Here is a 24,841-nt window from a genome sequence, read left to right on the forward strand (position 1 = left end):
GTAGCAGAGAAGCCTTTTAAAGATTTCGGGTAGAAGTTGGGGCGATTGAATGGGCCACATCATGGGACTATATGCAATAGTGAAAAAATATATCGATGACGAACAGGTGGCAGGGAATAATGGTAGAGATAGGCCACGGACGAAGCAAGTGATGAAGAATAGAGGGCAGACGGAGTGTCAATAGGTGTTTAGAGAGCATCGCATCGGGTGGGAGAATTCAATTGAGGACTGCGCCGCACCAACCTCATCCAAGCGCTCAATTCTCCCGACCCCACCCGAGTGGCCCACGTAGGCACTAAAAAATACGGCATAGGCCCGGAAATGAACTTTATCGGCGAACAAACTGACGGGTAAGGGGTATGAGGAAAATCCCTGCTACAGATATCCCGGCTACAGCTTTTTAGTAATGCCTGGGCACATAACCGTCGGCACAGGCCAGTATGAGATGGAGTGCACTCGAGACGGCGGTGCATTCCTATTGCGCAGCCAAATGAGAGCTCCCGGCTGAAAGGGAGGGATAGAGGGAGGGGAGTCCAGAAGTAGTGCGTGATGATGTCGAAGCTACACCTTCTCTGCTTCTGAATTCTTGCCAACTTAAGAAATAAATTAGCACTTTTTAAACCTTAATTGAAACATGGGTTATTTTCGATAACAATTAACTTTTTACGCAAAATGAGAACGCATAGTAGCGATAAATAATTGAAATCAGTTTGGAAAGCCCCAAACGGTTGCACCCTCGCCTTCATTTGCTAAAATGCCTGATTCAGGTTATTTTTCAAATTTTAAGATTTCAAGTGTATGTTTGATACTGTGCAAAGGTTTGCAGATGCGAAAAAATATGTAAAATGATGTGAAGTTCACCTCCAGCCCTGCTCATGTTTCTTCTGTACCTTGAGTATACGCATTACGAATATCAGGGAAAAAGGAACTTAGCAATATCGTATATAGCTGATATCCCCTGTTCCGCAGATCATAAATATTGTGCTTGACATTCATTAAGTTTAAGTTGTTTGCGCAACACGATTTAGTACAAAATTCATCCCTGCTTCGTTGATATTCCACGAGTCAATTTTTCAGAATTCCTCAAATAAAATTTCAGATTTTCTCGTATTTGTGAGGATTGTGATTATATTTAAATTACGCGAAAAAGTCGTTATCAGCTACCTCAGAAACCTAAGAATTCTCTATTTCGGTCTCCATAGGTTTCCGTACGGTACTTCTTAGCATTCTGGACCGCTGTGCGACGTTCTTTGTGAAGTCTTCTCCCTGAAGACAATGACAGACATCCTCGTAACATCAGAAGAAATCAACCCGGGGGGAAACCAGACAACTCTTCCTCCTATCATTTCTTTGCGGACGCATGGCATCCTCCACTCATTCTATTGAGTTATAAACGGCCAGATTGGACAGCGCCCACTTTTCAAGAGTAAGTGACGTCATTCAAAGAGTTGAAGACCTGCTTCCCGTTCTCGTTCGTGGAGAACATTTGATTGAGGGGAAAAATCGCTCGCAAGTGTGTGAACCATGCGAGGACAATGCGCAAGGAGTAGAAGAGTGCATGAATGACGTCATCCACTCATCTGCGAAAGGTTTGTTGGCCATCGGTCTTTAGTCGTGAATCGATGGAAAAGTAGGCGACCGATCAAAAAGCGGATTATATGCATGGCTTTTTGTTTTTCAAGCGGTTTCGGCTTTGCTGTGATGAATGAGCGAATAAGCCAGTCAGGTTACTTTACACTGTGCCACAGTGTATCATTTATACAGACAACTGGTGAAGGAAAATTTGTATAGAGCAATTTGCGGATTAACTCGGCCTTTCAACTTGGACTTCCTTTTTCCATTCACAATAAATCATACCTTTCACTCCGTCACTTCTTTCTCCTCATCTCATCTGGAAGCTGTTTCTCCTCACCCACCATGTCCAGCACTTCGTCGTTCCTCCCCCCTCCATTTTCTCTCCACCCTCATCCACACCCATGTTTGGAACACTTCTTGCATTTCCTCGTCCTCTCTCTGCAACGTAAAGCGCTGAACTCCAGATCATGCTCTTCACCAACACCTTCTCTAGCCTCTTGCAAAGGGATCCTTTTATTTTTGCCTCTAACAATGAGACGACAGTGGAAGAAACGGCGTGAATGGATTGGGAATGCCATGGCGACGAAAATGGCTGCTCTTAATATACGGGAAAATTTCTTCTTCCCCGAATAAATGTGCTCCTGCAAAAGTTTCTCATTTGCGAAGAAATTCCACGGAGAAATTCTCTCTCCATTCGAGAATGTCGCCCGAAGGAATGGAATGCAACATCAGGAAAATGAAAAGGAAAAACCCTGGTCACCTCATTTTCTCGCTCGCAATTTGTACTTCCCTGCCACCCCCGCTCCTCGAGGTGTCCCCTGGGGCGTGACTCTGTTCGGGAATGCGGCGCTTGGGCTTCGAGACCATTTCGTCCTTACACTGAGTTTCCACGTTTTCAGAGAGACGTCGCGAACTAATGACACCCAAGCTGCGTTATTTATTATCCACAAATTGAATGGGACAATCATATCTACTGTACAGGCTGTGTATTTGATCAATGAAAATAAATTTATTCAAAGATGTCAATTAGAGATGGCGCGACAAAACATCAGTATTCTCCGAAATATGCCTCTTCAGCATCCACAACCTTCTGCGAGAGAGTTTTCATGTTTTTCAACCCTGTAAGTGAACGACGGAAATGTCCTTCACAGCATGCATGCAAGCCTCTTATATAGAATCATGGGTCCCGAGTTCGATTCCTGTGCGGGCAAACTTCAGTTTGGGGAAGAGAGAAGAGTCTCGTGCGTCAAGATTGGAGCTGTATGAGATCCTTGTCATCGCCTCTTTTTGTCAGATGACCGGTAACCTTGACCACTGCCAAAGCAGCGTGGACGCACGCATTCCCTGAAGCATGTTTAGGTTGCTGACTCACAGTGAGTATGAAGTGTGGAAAACTCGTGTGTTGAAGAGTGTTGGGCAAGGAGCTGTAATCAGTGCAACAGAAATAAATAAAGAAATAAATAGACGCATAGAGAGTGTTGACAGCGGTCGAGGTGGCACCGGGTGAAGAGTTTGGAAAAGACAAGTCGACAAAATATTTGTTTAACCACGAGTAAGAGTGCTCGCTTCCCGTTCTCGCGTCGGCTCGGTTTCGCTCTCGCGGTATCACTATATACGGAGACCGATTCACGTTAAGACGAGGGTCTGTCACCCCTTATACCTTGCAGCCTCTCTCTGGCGTGGGGCCAGTGTCCGTGTTCGGGTATGGCCGAAACACCCCACGCCGTTTAACACGTTGCAACATAATAATTGGCTCGGGACGGGATCGTCGTGGGAAGATGCATGTAAAGCAAGATCCCGCGGTTGTCTCCGGCCTATAGGAAGACGCCGAGAGAGTCTTACCCCGTTTAAATTACGCACGTACCGACCCCGATCGGAACCACGGCGCATTAACACGTCTAAAAGTTACCATCGTAACTCAGTGCTGCCCTCGTTTTGGAATTATGTCAGATAACAACTGACGACGTGACTGCGTGAGGAAATTGAAACAAGAAATTAAGAAGCAAAAGAAAATCGATGTTTTCATGCGCTAAAACTAAAGCTAGACAGAACTATTGGTAAACTTTAAAGAATGTAGGATTCATTATGAGAATTTGTCCAAAATTGAACAATATTCATTCGATAAGGACAGTAGATATATCGCTTTGCTACGTTCCTAATTAGAATATATTGCTAACTGGTCACCTTATTATAATATCGACTTGATCCGACTTGAACGTGTCCAAAATAAATTTCTCAAATTAAATAATTACGATTTACAAATCTCACTGTCTGATTACAACACTTCAGATCTTCAATCCCTTGTCAATTTGAAAACCCTTGCACGACAGACGATCCTCCAACAATGCCCTATTCCTCTACAAAATGAACAATTCCTATTTAGATTGATCCTATCTCCTTTATTAGTAAATTTTAATGGATCCTGTCATAACTACACAATCACCTGCTTGTTTTTAGTTACCTTAGAGAAAATTATGCCTTCAACTCCCAGCTATCCAGAATGATGAGGAATAACTAAAACTAGCCATAACAGTCCGTGAAGCCTTTAAGAATCTAGGAATCATAATGGAGAGAATACGTCAAAAAAATAAAGAATATTCACGAATTAAAGGAAATACATATTGCTCAGACGTTTTAACTAGAAAACGCTTAGATTTCTTTAACTCGGCACAAGTGTTGATTTTTCCATGTCTTCATCTAAATGCCTGTGACGAATTTTATCGTGAAATCTTGTATAGAACGATTTTAATTGGTTAATGTTTTGTTTATTTTTGTTATTTTCCGTCATCTGTGAAGTAAAATATAATGATATATGGTTAGGGGCAAACCTATAAGTAAAGAAATACATAAAACTGGTTCAGTATAGAATGTCCGATAGCATTTGCTAAATAGAACATCAGAAAACACTTTACCCTTATGTCCTGCCATTACCTGCTCAATAATGTCTTCAAATGTTGGCATATATTTTTGATGTATTAGAGTTATTTATGAAATATCAATTATCGTATCAACATTGCAACGGCGCGAAAGAATTGCATATGCATCGATCTTCATTTCTAGCGCTAGCCATGGTAAGTTCGGCAGGGTTAGGTACGAAGGCCTACCATGGTAACTCTGCGCGTTTACACGACGCGACGTTTTGAGGTTACGCGGGTACGGATTGAGGTCGCTACGAACGTTGTGTAAACGGGGAGAGTATTACGAGAGGTCCAGTGCGGGTGCGGCCGGCGCGGCGGGTGGAGAGCAAAGGTTACTGGGTGTCACTCGCGCTGGGTGTTGGATGTACTGGTGCTGTGCGCAAATTAAAAGGTTTTAAACCTGGCATCTACTTGTCATCTCAGTGTGCCTCCTCCCAACCCGGCCCTTACTATTTAGCTCAGCGCTTACACTTGTGAAGAGCTCCACCTTTTCAGATTGCGAACAATGAAATATATCCAATAATCAAGTTAATCCACTAAACCGTAACTCATAGTGTGTGGAAAATGTGTTTGTAATCAATTTGCTCTCTCCTATTGAACCCTTCAGATTCATTTTCCCATCGGGTTTTCGATGAGTTTGTTTGTGTAGCAGGGAAATATGGTGACAAGAGTTTACCCATTACTTTTCCCATTTCCTTCAAGAGCTCACTTTTTCCTCCGAGAACAGTGAAATAGACCTAGGAGACAGTGCCATTCCATCGCCTGACGTTGATTGCACCACGCGATAGATTTCAAACGGACATTTTCCCATTTTGCCATTCCATTCCATCTCGACCAAAAAGCGATGTTCGAATTACAATGCAAATGAGCCTGGCCTTGGAAGAATAAACGGCGGTAGAAAAGTCAGGCATCGGAAATGTCAATTATCAATTATTTAAATTCAAATGAAGTCCACGATATCAACATTCACTCCCGCCACTCAACTGTACACCATGGCAGATACGTACACAGGTACATAATAATTGTAATGCTGTATTCTCCGTGAAAGCTTTCTGGGAACTTGCCTTCGTTGTGTACATGGTTAATATGAGACCCATTTTTCAAGACAATTATTTCAATCGTCAAGTACCTAAGGGTTGTACTTACAACCAATCCGGTAAGGACAATCCGTCAACTCCCCTGGAAAAGATAAGAAATAATATGGTCATTAATATGTACTGTAAGTTCAATATTCTATGCATTTCTATGCTTACAACATTTACAAAGCGTCAGAATGGGATCGGAACTATTGCAACTCACTCCATTGCTCCCTTTTCACCCTCGTCATGTGCCGCTGTAACATTTTGTTTGTTTTTTTTTCCAGAAGTATCAATGCACATTTGTGATTTATACATTTTATCTTTCCACGCTCGCCTCAAGCAGTTATTAAAAAGAATGAAATTACCGGCAGTGGTTATTTTAATAGATCATGTTTTTTATATGAAACATTTGTACATGATTTAATGGTTAATAATTTGAAATATCTATTGCGGCTGGTGCTGGAAAACTTGAAATTTCGAGTGTCTGATTGGAAATGCGTAAGTAGTTACTTCGATGCCTTACATGCCTATCAATCCGTAATACAAATGAGATTTTTTATCACATGAATTCTTACCCCCACTCAGATTAGGAATAAATTGCCGGGGATAGTACTTGTTGAAAATCGATTGCACAGCCGTGCCTCCATGAATACCAGTATTTCCTGTAATGAATTTTCAACTACGCAGTCTAATAATTTATTTTTGACCCATTGTCGGAACAGCTTGAAAGTTACTTCTAATGACAAAACAATATTCAATTAATGAGAAATCTTCTTTCTCTTGCTGTAATGAATTCACTAAATTTTCTTACGGAATTATAGTTTTAAATATTTTAAATAGATGGTGTTAGTCTTAAATTTTTAGGAAGAAATTCCTTTATCAGTCTTGGTTTAATCGGTCACATGATTCACCAATAATGTAGAAAATAAAAATAAAAGATAAAAAAACACTTTTTTCCAAAAACAATATAAAATACACTAAAATTAGAAATTCAGCTTTTCACCACTGGGAAAATAAACTATGGGAGCTTATTAGCACTTTAAAGCATTAAAATATTGCGTGCCATTCTTCTTTTAGGCTCTCTCATTCGGCTCTTCCTCCAACACACACATTTCCAACGAGTCTTTTCAGCACTCCCACTTTATTGACCGAGTGATGAAAAACGTTTTTTTTCTTTCAGTGCATTACGTACGGATTTTGAAAAAGGCGTGTATTTGAAACCTTTTTTATTTTATTTATTTTAAATACATAAGTAAAATACAAATACTGGGAATCTTAAACCAACGATTATGCAGTGCTAACGTTTGAAATGCACCGTGAAAAAATTGGGTAAATATTATTCGCAACAATAGCCATTCGTAACAAAAACCATGTTCATAAAATCGTTTAAAAACAGTTGGACGCAAAGAACTCACAAGTAAAAATTCGATGAAATGAGTTTTAACCTTATATACCTTCAACAGGTTAACATGAGTGAGTTGGCAATTTTCAGAGTCACATGGTCAGCGAGCGATTGATTTTTACGGCATGGAATCAGCAAACAAATTCCACAAAATCTAAAATGTGATAGTGAAGAAAGTTGAATGTACGGCTACGAGGAGGGACTTAAGGAAACAGAGAAAACTGTGATACTTTCTCAAAAAGTACATTCCTTTTGGTGAAAAATCGAAGGAACTTTGAACTATGAAGCTTAACTACGCAACGCTAAAAACAATCAACGAATCAATGCGTACTGCCCTGCCTTATTAAAAAAAAAAAAAAATGCACGGAGAATTTTTCGAAGGGAACCAGATTTTTTGGCACATGCGGAAGAACTTCAGTGAAAATCTTCAACCGTAGATACGTTACTTGATAAACATGGTAACTGTACTTCTCACCGAAAATATCGACTGCGTGTACACGTTAAACTCATAATTCAAATGTGTATATACAACAGACATGCAGAATCACGTAATTTAGGCATTCCATTCCCTGAAGAGAAGATGAAAGAAATCACTATTCAACGTGATGGGATAACTAAACAGCTACAATCGATAAAAAATAACAAATCTCCGGGTCCGGAGGGAATACCCGCGCGTTTTCTCAAGGAGTTACCTCCACAGATCGCACCGTTTTAAGAGACAATATTCAAAAAGTCCGAAGTGAAGATACTTATACAATGTAAAATTGCTAATCGCTTCCCCGATATTCAAAAAAGTATGAGTTCGCTCGAGTAGTCGTTGTCGAGCGTAGTTTCACTCGGCCGCAGCTTACCGATTGCTCCGCCAGAGTGCGGGCTCTTCTTGGAGCACGATGGAATGACAATTATTTGCCTTAGAAGGATGGCCACGTATGAGATGCGAGGAGCGATAGAGATAGGTCGCAAAGCTGAGGGATTATTCGATTATGTGTTCAAAGATTAGCTTATTGAGAGGAGAGTCGCTTCAAACTAATTTAGAAATGATGACTATGGATAATGATGATTCTAGTGTCAGCAAAGCATCGTAAATATTTTACAATGCCATTCGGCGACTTCTCGTAACTGAATTTTATGTAGTATAGTGAAACTCGAATTTTTTTCATCTCTACATCACTGACTCATCCCTAAACTCAGTCCAGCACTACTTTTACGGTAGTGTCCGAAAATATCCATAGCTTAACTGGCTAAAGCACTGGAACGGAAATGGGGGGATCCGGGTTCGAATCCCGGTCAAGGCGAATGATTTTTTTTCTCTGTGGATCTTTCGCACTCTATAAACTGGATTAAATATATATATATATATATATATATTGTAGCGGTACGGACCGGAGCCGGCCCGACGCATCATATAAAACATCGCGACTGGGGGGGTTACGTCTGCGCGCACACTCGCATTTTTAGCATTTTTTTCACGGAGTTCTATCCTGAATATATGTAAAGGGTTTATTTTGTTTTTCCATTGTAGTATATTTTGTTTTATGGATGTGACATGGTGTGAGAGTGGATTTCCGGGAGAGGCGACGCAGTGGTTCTCTCCCGGAATACGTTTGAAAACCCGCCTTACGGCCGGGGAAAAAAGAGGGCGTTGATGTGCACCCGAGGTGATTGTGGGTAGTGCCGAGTTTATAAAAGAGAGGGACGAGAAGGATAGCTCTCTCTCTCTCTCACGGTGTGACACGAAGATAAGTCATAGTGGCGTGCGGTGGCAAACAGCAGCAGAGAAGCTACGGCACGTGGTGGAGGCCGATACGCGGACAGCTCTTCAGGGGTGGCGAGAACATCGGATAAAGGAAGTAAGCTTGGAAATTACCAAAGCCCAAATAGATCCTTTGGTGTCCAGATGGTTCCCCCCTTTGAAAGTCCCAAGTGTGCTCCCCACAATAAGGCCCTAGTGAATTTACTGTTGGCTGGTTTTAGTCACGGCCCTGCAAGACTTAAGTGCGGCACGTGGTGAAGTTTGAGCATACTTTCTGAATGTTAGTGTCACTTGGCGGATCATTGAGCCCGAGTTAAAACGGGTGGCCCTTTGAACAGTAACGCCCAATTAATAATTGCTTTGCACTGAAAGTTCTTTTTGTAAGTTTGATGTCACTATTTGTTACGTTGCTTATTCGCTAAAGAGCGTGGGTACGTTTTGTTGTTGAAACATCAATTTTTTTATAATCATTGAGAAAGTGCTATTGTCATATTTTGGAAGGAGAAGCCGAAGGTAAATATTTCATGTTGGAGGTGACGCCGATGGATTTTGGAACGGGGATTTATTGTGTGTGTTGGGAATGCTTTAGTGTAAGTGTAAATTTTGGAACCTTTGGTAGTTCAATTATTAAAATCAATTGTAAAAGGGATATCATTGAAGTTATTTGTTTTGCTATTGCCACGATTTCCTTAGATCCTGTTGTAAGTGAGTGTGCGTGCAGGCACGAACAATTGGGGAACTTGATTTTAAGCCCGGATACGGTAAGTCTCCGTAGGGGCAATTTTCTATTTTGGGGGAGTGGAGAGTTTACAATCACATGTACGGGGAGATATCGAACGGGAGGCGAGCGGGCGGCTCTCGCGGTTTGAACCGTTACAATATATATATTAATGCTTGTTCGGCGATAGTTTACTATTTGAAATGACATTTTATGGACTTAGCAGGTCATTCAGCTCATGCCTTTCGATTTTTTACTTACCTCTCATTTAGGCTTGTAATTTAAATAACTCTCGTTCATGTCCTTCGTGTAATGTAGGATTTCCAGAGCATTAGCGTGATCGATTCACGTGATTCCGACTCGTGATTTATTTCTCGGGACGGTTTTAGTAATTTGCAGCGATATTTACTTGCTGGTCTAATTTTTTTATACGATTGGATATTTTTAAGATTAGCAATTGATTTAATGTTAGCCAGTGCTTATCATTGTTGGAAAAAGCGTTAATCTTTTGAATTACATTATTTAATTGACATTTGTTACGAGTGGCACTTATTACGAAAGGAATAGAGCAGTGTGCTCTTGGGTGAAAACATAACTCCATCTGCGTAAATACCGGATAGCATTGTTTGAACTTCAGCGATAAAAGTAAAAACCAACAAGAGGGGATGGCGTCGAGGACATTTTAATGATTAATTATCACAATCAGTTTTATGTGGCTTCGAGAAAAATTCTCAGGCTGTTATCCTGATGGTGCTTTAATACAAAAAAATGCCCACCAAGTATGCACAAAATATTATCTTTGGTTTTCTTTGTTCCACAAATAGACGCCTTGAACTATCAATTTATTCTAAATTATTAATTTTTTTCATTTCAAGTATTTTTATGCATTGTATCCTGTAAAATGTAGGCGAAAAATGCAAAACATATGCTTATTGCTAGTAAAAACTTATCGCTTAATATATTAACACACAATTCAGTTCTAACACGCTTGCTATTTAATTGAATCGCTTATGCGTATAAACTAATGTTAGTGCATACAAAGTTTGCTGTAGAGACCAGAAAAGATAAGTATTTATGACGGATAAATAGCTAATCTAAAATTAATAGCTAAACTAAAAATGCTGGTACAGTACAATAATGGCTTTACTAGCACTAAAAAACCTTGGAATCGATTCAGATGATGACACCATGGAATATTAATGTGGCGTGGCCACTGAAGTAACGGAGAGTCCTCGCGATTGTCATTTGTCTTTTTAATGTTTTTGTTCCGCTGGAAGGGTCCTTTTTTCCTTAATGCCACGGCGTGAATTGAGCACGTCGGGAGGGACACCTCGCGGTAAAATCCTTTCAATTTGCCGAAGCTATTTTCCCGCCCTCAATAAGGTCAGCGGGAAATCTTGAAGGGAATTCTCTCAAGAAAGTGAAATGCCACGGGGGCGCGCTGTCTTCTACTTTGCCGGGTGCTACTGCCTTCTGCCGGTGGACGAATTCTGTGCTGGCATTTGTATTCCCACCCTCTCTTCAGCACTAACGTCCCCGTTAGGAAAGTGTCGTCCTTGCGTTGCAATGCTTACGAGCACAGTTACTCTAACATAGTGGCACTAATATTGGTGTGTAAACTTGTAGGCTGGTGTAATGCGCACAATTCTGCGGTGTGTAAAATGGATTTGATCCATTCTCTCCCGGTTAGCGCTACGTTGCGTTGGAAGAGGTAACCCCGAACCGCCGATTGTACAATTTTTTGTACAATGTGCATATTTTAGCGGGGACGCATTTGTGTTCAATTCTTGGGTTCCACTTGGATCGAGGATTTACTGTGTGATGCACATCTCATGACCCATATCACAGCTGCAACTGTGGATTCTTTTGAGAATTCGATTCATGTGATTGAAAAAAAATTGGAATATTCACCTGGAATGTGATGGGTTTCAAAATCATTCTGGGAGAATTTTTCCAAAATGGTGCCACCCTGGATGAAATTTGGGATATTTTGGAACGTGTTGGTCAATGGATAGATAAATTCGTTCCGAGTAGGAGGCTTACACAGAAGAGAAATTCGGAGTATAATAATGCTAATTAAAGAAGACAGAAATGTAATGCGTGCGTCTAAATAGAGAAATTCAAGCCCTGGTGTGAATGTGAATATAATAAATGTAAGTTATTGCTTAAATATTGAAAAACAGGAAGCCTGGAATATGAATATGCCAAGGCGGAGAAATCCACAAATAACCTAATAAATTCCTAAAATATATTAAATGGGATAAGAAACTAATGATAATATCTCTAAGATTGTTACTGAAGGTGGAAAAGTTATTTTGCGCGAAAAAATGCAAACGAAGTAAATAATTGCCACACCAGAACCTTTAAGGATAAGGATGGAAATTTCGTTGTAGCTTCCAGCAGCGATCTTGTGAACCCTCATCATTCATTATCAAGCCGTTGGGATAGAAAATTCGACTCTGTTAGTTCATCAGATTCTGAAGTATGAAAACTAATAAGTAAAGAAATACATCAATGGGATCTGACAGTTTTTCCATGTCCTTGAAACTAGGTGATGAAGAAAAAGAAAGTTTCTTAGAACATGCATGGAAAGGCTTTTCTTCGTTGCTGTAAATTATGTCGAAATGCCTCACGACTGGAAATAGGCATATTTCATTACCCATAATGACATACCCCAATCATCAATGCCCATTTAAAAAAAAGGAGATAAACTAAAGTTGATAATTATCGATCGGTAGGCCCTGCCGTCTGTAGCGTGTAAATTAATTGAAAATGTCCTCAGAAGCTGACGAGAATTCTGGGATGAAAATAACTAGCTATTTATGATAACGTTTTTATTGGCACGCCATGTTGCTTTTCATTTTGTCCTGTTGGTCAAAACTTGCAGCTCAATATTAACCCACTTTCTGATTATCTATCAAGCTGAAATTTTTAGGATAACTCAGAATCAGATGCCAATGCCATATTCTAAGACTTTACTTTATTACTTTAACTTTATCTCGATTATTATTAAGAATTTAAAATAAATGTAGAGATTAATTTAAAAATTGGCCACCAAAATCCGATGCTGGCGTTGCGATCCTTTAACGGAACGAGAATGATGGAGACCTTCTTTACTCGTATTCATTTTAGTTCGTGATTAAAAAGATTTTATATGAATTTGTTTTATTTTGCATTTTTATTTTATACCAAAATGGTTTCAGTGATGATTTTTCTTTTTTGACCCAGTTACTGGGGTATTGCAAGATAATGCTGAAGTCCAGGATCAAGGAGGTGAAATTGATGCTGTGATGGTTGATTTCAAAAAAGCTTTTGACAAAGTGCCCCACATTAAATTGGCAGAGAAAATAAATAGGCTGCAGGTAGATGCTAGGATTTAATCATGTATTTGAGAATTTTTCAAAAGGGAGATCGCGCAGAGGAAGAGTAGTTGAAGGGTATTCTGTGGAGATAGCCGTGTCCCGCAAGGAAACGTATTGGGTCTAATATTGGTTTTTTATATTCATTAATAACATACATGTGGGAGTTGACTGCAAAAACCCCTTTTTGCGGATGATTGCATAAACTATGTGCAGCCGGATCGAAAACAGTGAAGAGCGGGGTGCCCGGCAAAATAACCTCGTACCAAAATAACCTTTAAAAATAATCCTTCAAAGTAACCTCGTAACCAAATAAAATAAAAACCATCTTGTCGGGTACAGTCTTCAAATCTCCGTAGGGATGATTGACGTTTCGGTAGCTTAACTAACTGAAGCACACGACCTGAAGTCGGGGGATCCGGGTTCGAATCCCAGCCAAGGTGAATGAATCTTTTCTCTGTGGATGTAAAGATTTAAATTATGTCACCTCTAGACTAGAATGGGGAATAGATAGGTATTGATTAGGTGATTGATAAATCATGAAAAGCGCTTCATTGAATCATGAGAAATATTAAAGAGGGTACATAAAGAAATGGCCCATGATTGTACTAGAGTATGCTACTTCAGTGTTTTACAGCAGGATCCTAGCAGTAAAACAGGTATGTCAAAGCTTGATAAAGTTCCAAGAAAGGCAGCTAGGAATACTCAGTGGAGGGGTGAAATGGAGGTCAGTGTTGCAGCTATGCTAGAGAGCTTGGGAGGGACACCATTGGAATAAAGGAGAACTATAAATATGTTATATGGCGTCTACAAAGCGTTTATAAAAGGGCCGGCTTGGAAGGAAATAGGTCAACAGCGAGACTCACCTTGAGACATGCGCAGTCCATTGAAATGGTTTTTATTTCAAAGTAGTTGGACGCTCGCGAAAAACAGCATGTTCTATTACGAGCTAGGTCGAATGTATCCCAAACTATATCAAAATCAATTCACAGCGACGAATCTTCAATCCTATCAGCAATCAACCTGGATTGCCGACATCCGACCCGCCTTGCAACGATGCTGAACCAATATGGACCTCTAATGCCCCAAGCCCGGATTCCTGTCCTCAAAATCAAAATCTTCTACAATCTAATCCTTTGAAAATAAGTCGATCATTGAGAACGAGTTACGTTCGTTGGATTCGGCAAACAACTGAATCACTCGATCCAACCAACGCAACGCAACCAACCCAACTGGATTTGAATGAATCGCTCATTTTGAACGATTTCGCCAGAGAATCATGATTCAATTCATTCCCTTAATCGCAACAAGTCGTTCATTTTAAACCCTTAGTTCATGAACCGCATAGCTCTACCCAACACACATGCAGAGAGAGAGAGAGAGAGAGAGTTATTCTCCCTCGCCTGCGACGCATCATCGATTGCACGTGAAATGAACGACGACGGGGTGGGGGTGGGGGAGTTGAGGGGAGAAGCGGGAGCGGGGGAGCAACAGGTGTTCGAAAAGGGCCGTCTCTCCACTGCACGCACTCAATCTCTAATCAGCGTTCCTGTTTTTCACGCACGGGTCATGAAAATCGTGCTTTTAAAATCAGGGTTGACTGCTAAAGGCACGGATGGATATTCCAGTGATGGAATACTGCGCATTAAAACACGTTGGCAAGAGTTGCTAACGGGAGAACAATTCCAAATTCACGGAGAAATAAACTATAATTAGGGCTAAACATTCGCGGGATAACTGCGCGCCGTCGCGACGGCACTAATATTGTGCTGAACCAGTGAGCCTTGGCTCATCCAAATCAGGCAGTTCACAGTAAAGAATTAACGAATTGCGCGTGTGCATCATTTTTGGTGAAAAGTGTTGTCTGTGTGAAGCAGAAACTTAAAACTAGAATTTTTGACATGTAACAATAGAAGTTCAGAACAGCAGACAGTATATAAATATTATTTTTTTCTTGTTGTTGGATTATTTTAATTACAATTCTGGTAATAAGCAATTTTTCTTTTATAATATTTTTTTCTCTTTTTGATTCATAGAATTATCAATTTTTTTCCTTTTTCCAATTTTTTCATTGATAGTATTGATATTCTTTTTTATATTTTGTTTTTGATGATTTTTTTTACTATACAAAGAATTGAACCATAAAAACCTTTGATTAGCAGGAGGTTAAGAAACAGAAAAAAAGACCCATAGAAGAGCGACTTGATGAGGCAGCGTATGTGTCATTGGGATACTTGGATCGTAATCCTGTATGTCTGTAATGAGTGTATAATTGGTACTCTTCAGCCTGGACTTAAAGTTGAGAACAAGGTGGGAAATAGAGTTATCCATTGTGGGGAGTTTGTGAATTGAAAGAACATCTGCAATTTTTCCTACGCTACTAATGTGAAGGAGAGAACGGATGGATTTATTTTGAAATATTTCTAGTTTCGGCACAAATCTCGCACGTGCAGAGTACCACCGGCTGTGTGATGCTTGGGTAAAGCCGCATTCGGGAGCTGTGGGAAAGTAGAGAGGAAGGGGAGGAGAGACGGACTGCTATAGCTTTGCCGGTGCACTGTTTTGGATGAGGAATAAAACTGAGTTTGCTGTCGAGGAAGACACCTAGGAACTCATGCATGGTTGCTCTTGGTATCACTTGCTTATTAATGTGTGGTGATGTGCATGGGTTGTTTTTTCTGCGAAAAAAGAAGCATGCGTGTGTGCTTTTAGCTGCGTGTATATGTATCTTCCATGTGAGTGTCCATTTATGTAATAGTTTTAAGTGAGTGTTTGAGTTTGTTTATGTTTGTGTTGCCCTTCAGTGATGTAGCTACGATGACAGTGTCGTCAGCGTAAATGTGTAGTGTAGTATGATGTGTGGATGGCATGTCGTTAGCAATTAGTGTGAAGAGTAACGGACTTAGCAAGGAGCCCTACGGAACCCCTACTACCATGGGCCTAAGGGATGACAAAGTCGATCCTTCGGTGACACGGAATTGTCGATTGCTCTGATAGGAAATGGAAAAAATTTTAAATGAATATCCGAGAGGGGATTACCCTCAATATATTGTAACGAACAGGCCTTTCCCCAGCTTTTTTCTTTTAAAAAATAAGGGCGTCTTGCCAGGTATCCATTTTGGGAGCGGTTGCTCGCGAGGTAAGGGAGTGTACGGTGACCTTCACTGGAATCACATAGGGAAATTGGACGAACTTAGTTTTAAGTTAAATGGTATAGAGTGAAAATCACGCCACTGTCGCAGGGGCATCACGCCACTTGTAATATGGTATACGATTGATTAAACGTGTGATGTAAGTTGAACAGCGATTGGTGGAGAGATATGCTCTCTCGCCAGTGGACTCGCATGGTAGACTCGAGGGAAGGAGGGGAGTCATCGCGCTGATCGGATTCAGGCAGTCTTCACTGGGGACAGTCAGTCCCAGGCGAACGCTATGCTAGTGACTTGTCTGCGAAGGAGACGGCCAGCTTTTTGCTGACGACTATGGAGGGGAGGGAATTTTCAGCCTGGAGGAGGAGTCTGGTGGCTGCCGGAAGAATTGCTGTCGGAAAGACTGTCGACGCTGTTCCCGTCCGCGGATTCAGTCTCGACGTTGTTGGGTGACTTACATGCCATTCGCCATGTCGCATCGACTGAGTTTTCAACAGAATGACGTCATCATCTCCGTTTCACTGACGGCGAGACATTCGTCGTGTTCTCTCAGCCTGCATTGCTACACTAAGTATCATTTTCCAATCATTTCCTCCCAAAAAGTAGTGTTTCCCCAGTGAATCACAGAAATGTTTAAGATTCTGTCAATATAATCGCGTTCTGCCTTTCCCAAAAGTGATTTATTAAGTGTCCAGTGAACTTAAGTTATTCACGTTTTGCCACCAATGAAGTTAATTCATTCATTCCGCTAATCAAATGTTTAAACAAGTGGTTTGAAACGAAACAATTGCGTTAAGTCTAATAGAGAAAATCTCAGACTTGTTGAAGTGCTGTCGTCAATCACGTCCCGCATCGGGAACGTATTTAACTTATGTATCATAATTGCCCGTCCAATATATTTGCAGCTGAGAGAGTGAGCGTGGGACCTGTAACTGTTGTGTGCAATGGGGAACTTGCATGAATTTTTTTTATTTCACAGGCGGACAGAAAATTATTTTCTGAATACAACAAAGAAAACCGCATGTTTATCTGAGTTTTCCTTCGCGAGATATTTAATGATAAATATAACGAATTTTAAAGCGCGGGAAAAACTACCTCATCTCCCAAGCCACTGCCGACGAAGCCTTGATAACGTCAAAGGTGCCTAAACATCACGCGAAGCTATTGTTGTGATTGTTTGTAATAGTTGCCAGCGGTTGTGAGAGCTTCGTTTGTTAGATGTGTTGATTATTGCGTATGCTGCGCATATTTAAAGTGGGAAACTAATTCACTGATTGGGTGATTGATACAAATTAGTAGCCCAAACTGTGATAGGTGTGGATATTTGGGTTATTGAACGTAAAAGTAAAAAAAAATTCATCGGGAGGAAAAATCTGAAATCTTAAAAAAGTCGATTAGTTTTCGAGATGTATCGACTTGAATTAACATGAGAGCCTTATGGGACTAAAACGTTTTACGTATTTTTCGGTATTTGCAAATGCGTCAGGAACATGACATTCTCTTGACATAAACTAGATTTTTTGGTTGATTTTTTTATATGGTTGTCATTTCGATGAATTGATATTTAGTATTTTTTATGATTTTTTGAAAGTGCCCCATGCTTTTCTTATGGCACTACGTAAAGAATTTTTTTGACCAACTTGCAATCATCGCAGGACAAATTCCTTGAAACGCAAGATACTAGATTTTTTGGTTGATTTTTTGGCAATCTTGGAATTTTCATATGTCGAAACAATTCCGAGGAATAAACGATTTCGACTTTCCATTGTAGAGGTGGTCGAATTTTCAATCTTGGATTTCGGCGTTGAGACAGGTGCCATGTGAAAATTTGGAATCTCCTAGAAAAACCGTAAAGGGTTCTCCGAACCTTTACGTTTGAGCTCACTTTCTCCGTATCCCTCTTGGTTAATTAATAATTAAATTCCGAAAAATGTCCTGCACGCGAAAAATCATTGTCGCAATTTTTTTTGTGGAGCATACAACCTTAAATATCTTAGCAACCATTTCAGCTAGATGAATGAAATTTTCAGGGTAATAGGTTTATTAAAAAGGTCAACTTTTTCAATGATTGCCATTCCGCTCGATCGATTCACGTGCGAGTTATATCGATACCAATCTCCTTGGATACGCTTTAATCGCTAATAACTTTTTTGTTAATCATGATTTGAACATGAAAGTCATACACAATACAACTGATAATGTGTTTCATCCGACAAAAGTTAAATCAAACGGATCGAATGATTAAAATCGAAGTTATGATCGATACAAGGTTGCATTCGATGGAGCCATTTTTCAGACCTATTTACATAGTTACGGGGATAAAAAATTTAACAATACGTAAGGGAAGGAATGATATATGCGTACACATAAATTATTTTGATGAATTATGTTTCCTAATGAAGATACATCGATATGAATTTATACCTTTTTGTATTAGGCCCCCGTAAGAAATGCACGCATCCCGTCTATCTACGTCACCAATATAAGAACATAGGCTAAATTTTGAAAGCGGGGAGAGTTGAGTAGGTAGGGATAACGGAGTGACCATAGAATGGAAGGGATATCAATAGGATTGCGGATTTTACAGTACAGATGTCACTATTGTCTAAAGTACGATTCGATTAGTATAGCAAATATGCAAATTGGCATAACTTGATTAGTGTATACGTTAGACCAATGAAACTTGGTGAACGGGTACATCTTGGTATTCTTCACAATGCTCAATGGTAATATGTTTTGTATAAAGTCTCACGTTCGATATATATCGAATCTACTTCTTCTTAAAATATATCGTATTGCTATAACGTGTAGGATTTTACATCCAAGGACATAGTTTACAAGGGATTAAATAATAGATACCTATAGACTGGATTTTAAACCAATAGCATTGCGGAATTTACGGTACAGATGTCAGTATGATCGAAAAATCGATTCAATTATTATAGCAAATACACAAATTGGTATAACTTGAAAAGTATACCCGTTGGACCAATGAAATTTGGTGAAGGCGCACATCTTGGTATTCCTCACAATGTCCAATAGAAATATGTTTCGTATGTAGTCTAACGTGCGATATATATCGAATATGCTTTTTCTTCAAATATATCGAACTGCTATAAGAAATAGGATTTTACATCCAAGGGCATAGTTGACCACGTATTATATAGTAGATACCTATAGACTTTAAGTTAAACCAATAGCATTTCGGATTTTACAGTACAGATGTCAGTATGACCGAAAAATCGATTCGATTATTATAGCAAATACGTAAATTGGCATAACTTCAATACTGTATCCGCTGGATCAATGAAATTTCGTGAATGGGTAAATCCTGGTATTCCTCACAATGCCCAATGAAAATATGTTTTGTATGTAGTCTCACGTTCGATATATATCGAATCTACCTTTTCTTAAAATATATCGAATTGCTATAACATATAGGATTTTAAATCCAAGGACATAGTTGACCAGGAATCAAATAGAAAATACCCGCAGACTGGAAGTCAAACCAATAGTATTGAGGATTATTAAGTACAGATGTCAGTATAATCGAAAGTTCGATACGATAATTATAGCAAATACGCAAATTGACATAACTTGATTGCTATTTAAGTTGGACCAAAGAAATTTTGGGAATGGGTATATCATGATATTTCTCACAATGCCAAATAGAAATATGTTTTGTATATGGTCTCATATTCGATATATATCGAATCTTCATTTTCCAAATTATATCGATTTGCCTTAACATTTAGGATTTTACATCCACAGGCATAGTTGACCAGGAATTATAGAGTAGATGACTATTAACTGCAATTATAATATACAGCATTGCGGATTTTACAGTGCAGATGGCAGTTTAATCGAAAGATCGAATCGATTATTGTAGCAAATATGCAAATTGGCATAACTTGAATAGTATATGCGTTGGACCAATGAAATTTGGTGAATGGGTACACATTGGTATTCCTCACAATGCCCAATGGGAACATTTTTTGTATGTAGTGTCTCATTTGATATATATCGAATCTGTTTTTTCTTAAAATATTGGAATTCTTATAACACATCGGAATTTACATCAATGGGCAAAGTTGACAAGGAATTATATGGTAAATGGCCATGGACTGGAATTAAAATCAAAAGCATTGCGAATTTTACATTACAGATGCAGTATAATCGAATGATCGAATCGATTATTATAGAAAATACGCAAATTGGCATAACTTGATTCGTATATCCTTTGGACCAATGAAATTTGGTGAATGTGTACATCATGGTATTCTTCACAAAGCCCAACGGAAATATGTTATGCATGTAGTGTCTCATTAGATATATATCGATTCAGCGTTTTCTTAAAATATATCGAATTGCTATAACATGCAGGATTTTACATCCGCGGGCGTATTTGACCATGAAATATAGGGTAGATGACCTAACGGGAAGATAAATCAACAGGATTGCGAATTTATATTTTCACATGTGAGTATTCTTGACAATTCGTTATGAATATGGTAGCAAATATGCTAATTTGCGTATATTTATTACTATTGATGTTAGACCGAAGAAATTTTATGAATATGTTTATTAAAGCAGTGTTCATGCTGCACCAATGAAATATATTCGTTTTTTATGCTCCCATTCGACACATATCGAATCTACGTTTTTGTAAAATATATCGAACTGCTATTACTTACCGAATATAACATCAACGGGGACAGTTGAACATTCTTCGGTTCTTTCTCCAATTCAAGTTTCGTAACCGTATTAATATATTTATTGTAATCAATGCGTTTTGTTGTTATAAACCTTCCTTAGATATAAAAAAATGACAGCATTGAGAGACATACATCGTCAGAGAAATCCAAACATTACTTCATCATTCTAGACATATTTATTCGGATAATCATTTCATTAGTATCTGTTTGTTTATTTTCTAATAATGATGTATTTAATTTAATTAAGTCTGCTGTATTCAAACGTTAAAAATCAAAAATGGAGGTGATACAATTCTAGGGTAAGGGCTAAAATAAGAAAAATCGGCTACATTTCCTAAGTTCATCTATCGTACACTATATATTTTTCTACATTGCGTAAATCATTCATATCAAAACGGTTTCCCGAAGCATTGATCACCGTGGTTACTAAGACGGTCTTAAGTATTGTTGACAGTGAATGAGCGTATTGCCCGCATATTTCACTCATTTAAACGATATTTGGGGTGTTTCTTTCGCTTTTTGAACCACTTATGGGCACAAGACTCGGAAACATGTGACACAACTATGTTCCCACCCCCCATTAATTACCCGCTTGATGAATTCAAGCGCCCAATCGACTCGTTTTATATTTAAAGATAAATATCCGACGATAGAGGCTTGGAAGCCCTCATATTTTGCATTATTTATAATATTAATATCTGAGTAAGGGCATAAAATATAAAACTGGAGCAGTTAAACCAAAAATTATATAATACCTAAATAACATCGTTGTAGGAGTCTGAGCCACGGCCATTAGAAGGGGGATACGTTAATTGTAAGTTGATGTTATCGACGGCATATCATTCATTTAAGTATGCAATTAGAACGATTTTGATGTTTAATGATGTCCGCTTAGCTTTTATATACAATAACTTCATCCGTTTATTCGTAGGTACCGGAGAATTCGTCGTTTAGGACTGTCTGTGCTTGTATTATGGGGTGAGTTCCAGTCAATGCAACTTTTGCTCGCTGATTGGAGACATCTAGGAACATTTTTGTGCCAAAATAGTGTTATTTTCAACGTGACATCTCCCGTTAAGCTACTGCTAATAATCACAGTGCCAGTGGTTGTAATGCACAAAGTTTGACAAGGTTGAAAAATATCGGCCAAGAGTTATCAGTGTTCCATCGTGATTGAATTGTAAAAAGTGCTACTACGCTATCGATAAATGTCTAAGAGTAGTGTAAAAATTGTCATTGGCGTGCTAATCTCCATTGTTCACCGTAGATATGACATTTCACGATCAAGCTATTGAAATAAAAACTGTGTGTGAAGTTTTTTATTCCATTATTTCAACGAATAGTAGTGAGAAATGTCACCTGTGTCACTTGTGTGGGCTAATTTAAGGGTTTAAATCTGTGAATAAATAGTTGTACTCATCATAACGAGTTCTGTTATTGTAAGTTGTACGTCATGAATATAAGAATGTGACAGTGACATCCAGTTTTTGATAAGAGTATTTGCCTATTTCCCGCTATATTTTTATGGTATATGCTAGTATATTTTTTATGGATTTACCTATATCATTGAAATAGGTTGTAGCTTGTGCGTGTGTTGGCAGCGGAACCGATCGCGATCTCACATGTGGATTGTGTGCAGATTGTTTTGCTGTGAATTCGTACCGTAGGACGGATAGGACTACCTTCTCCGCTAATCCGGCGTTGCCAAATTCAACAGCACAGCTTACTCTAATGTCAACAGCACAGCTTACGATCGTTATCCTCCAGTATTACAAGTTTCTTTTACAACTCGATTTGGCGCCAACGTATAGCAATAATTTGTCTTAACAAATTCCATGAGGGTCATGGCATCAATTTTTGGTGACCTAAAAAAAGGCTGGTGTCCTAACATCCCATGCCACACGCCTTATAGGCGGCTTGCGGGGTATTATGTAGATGTAGATGAATTTCAGGTGTACTATTCGAACGAGTGGCAACGTTATCATCTATTTTTCTGATAACTAAAACACACGAAGTGAAACGCTTGTACTTCATCATCCCGATGCCGCGTTATTAATATCCCAAGTAATATTCTAGGCACAATAGCAATAGGAAAACTTGCCCAAGAATAACAGAACAAAATAAAGTGACGATGAGTGGCTAAATACTCCCTCAAAACAAATTTTACACCAAGCGCTCAGCGTATTTCCCTACTCCCTACGGTTGTTTAGGCACCTTTGACGTCACGCCTGGCCTCGGCAACGCTCGGGTGTCTTCGCGTAGTGGTCGGCTCAGAGAAATTTTTCTCGATTTTAAATGCAATTTTTTTATTTCTTTTGATGTTGAATGGAGAAACTGAAGGATTTTTGCGAGCTAATGTATCCATTTGACTTATTCAAAATAGTTTTTTGAGCAATCTACGACCCATGCAAGTTCCTCATTACCTTTGATTACATGATTTTGCCGATTCATATCATGCTCATTTATATTTTTCATGTATGTTTCATAACATACATGGTCATTCGCCCGTCATTAGTTCTTATTTCCCTTGGGTAATGTATTTTTCTGTGCTATCTATTGTTCTTTGTGTTTTGTGTCGCAATCATCCTAACGGTGTATCATTGCGTTTTTCACGTGTTCAATGTGTCTCAAGAGTAATAAATGCCAGCTGTTTTTCGAAAGTAGATCAACCGATCATTCTTAAGCCTCCCGAAGCTTCTCCTTTGGTTATCTGTCATTCCATCCCGGCGTCGTTTTTCACACCGCCCGCCCCTTGTTCCAGGATCGACCCCTGACACACATTGGAACGTCCTTGTTCTTGCCGACTGAGGCTAGCACGCGAGTATTGAGTGGCGTCCTTAACTATAACTTGATTATAAATCACTTTTACTTTCATTGTATCAAAAAACCGATCCCAAATGGCATATTATGCCTGCACGGCATTTTTGGGGAAGTAAGGTTCCATTCTCAGCATCGTAAGGGCCGAGACGGGAGGTCGACCAGTGGTGAAGCGGTCGTATCGTCGCATCGACCCCGGTGGACGCACTCGCTGGTTTAAAGCTTACCCGCAAGAAAACCTATTCAATCCCTAGACATTTCTGAGCATAAAGAGGACACTTTTGTCAACAAACCTTTGCCTTTTTCTGAGATATAAAAACGTGATCTGGGAGAATACTGAGGAAAATTTTTCAAATTTGAGATACCGGCAAATGTTGACCAGGGCCAACTAAATAGCTGATAAGGAGTATTCTGGCGGTTGCGGTGGGTGAGCATTTTGCAGATTAGCCCGCCCTCCCCCTACATCTATTCCCTCCCAGCCTTCTACCCTCTGACACCGCTCTCAAAATCCCCTCCCCGCTCAGTACTCCCTCCATCCATGCCTTCTGTCCCATCTAGAATCTGCCTCTTCTCACCCTCCATGACCAGCACTTCGTCGTTCCTCCTTACCTCCGTCCACATTCTGCTGAAGTATCTATCTATTGCTATTTTTGAATTCTGTCAAGGTTGCGACAGCAATAGAGAGACATCTCCTCAAGATTGTAATAATTCCTCCTAAGTAGGTGTCCATGGGGTGATCACAGTTTCCCTAACTTAGGTTTCTCCAACTTGTATGCAATTGAAACATGTTAATTACTGAACAGCATGAATGTATACGTCTCTCATTGACCATGTTTTCATCTGTTTCAACAGTTTTTTTATTAGTTTCAAAAAAGTAATGATTGAAGAATGGGAAAATACCGGCACGTTGTCAGTTAGTGCACAATTACATATGAAACTATGAATAGATGAAAAACTAATCCATTGAATGCTTTTTGTAAGTGCACAAAATTGAATTTTTAAATTTATCACCCCACTTAGTTGCCAAGAAATTTATTTTTTAACTTTAAAAAAGTTGAAGGCTATTAAAAAAATACAGAGAAAATTTGATTTTATTCATTATTTTTTTTGCACCAAATTCCGAAAGCATCCAACCTTGATTTACGTGCTGCTATCGTTGTTCACGCCTCACTACAATCAATACATGTCCGATATAAGTGTGGATGAATTACTTCCTTACATCTGCACTTGTGTCTTCAGCTACAAAGAGACCTCCCTTTTTGAGGAATGTCTTCTTCTTTTTAGCTGCTCGATCACTCTCCACTTCCTTCCCTTTGACTCCCCTCCTCCGTACTTCCCCTCCTCCTCATTGCCTCC

At 39.3% G+C, this 24,841-nt stretch overlaps 1 protein-coding gene across 1 annotated transcript in view; it reads right to left on the minus strand.

Annotated features, from left to right (window-relative positions):
* LOC124168753 (inactive dipeptidyl peptidase 10) overlaps nt 1–24,841 on the minus strand; it is a 456,211-nt gene that overhangs the window by 250,172 nt on the left and 181,198 nt on the right. Inside the window, exon 2 of the mRNA XM_046547022.1 lies at nt 5,640–5,672. The gene's annotated coding sequence lies outside the window, so the exon portion shown is untranslated. The remainder of the gene's footprint in view (nt 1–5,639; nt 5,673–24,841) is intronic.

The sequence above is a fragment of the Ischnura elegans genome, chromosome 12 (genome assembly GCF_921293095.1).
Source record: "Ischnura elegans chromosome 12, ioIscEleg1.1, whole genome shotgun sequence".
Taxonomy (NCBI): domain Eukaryota; kingdom Metazoa; phylum Arthropoda; class Insecta; order Odonata; family Coenagrionidae; genus Ischnura; species Ischnura elegans.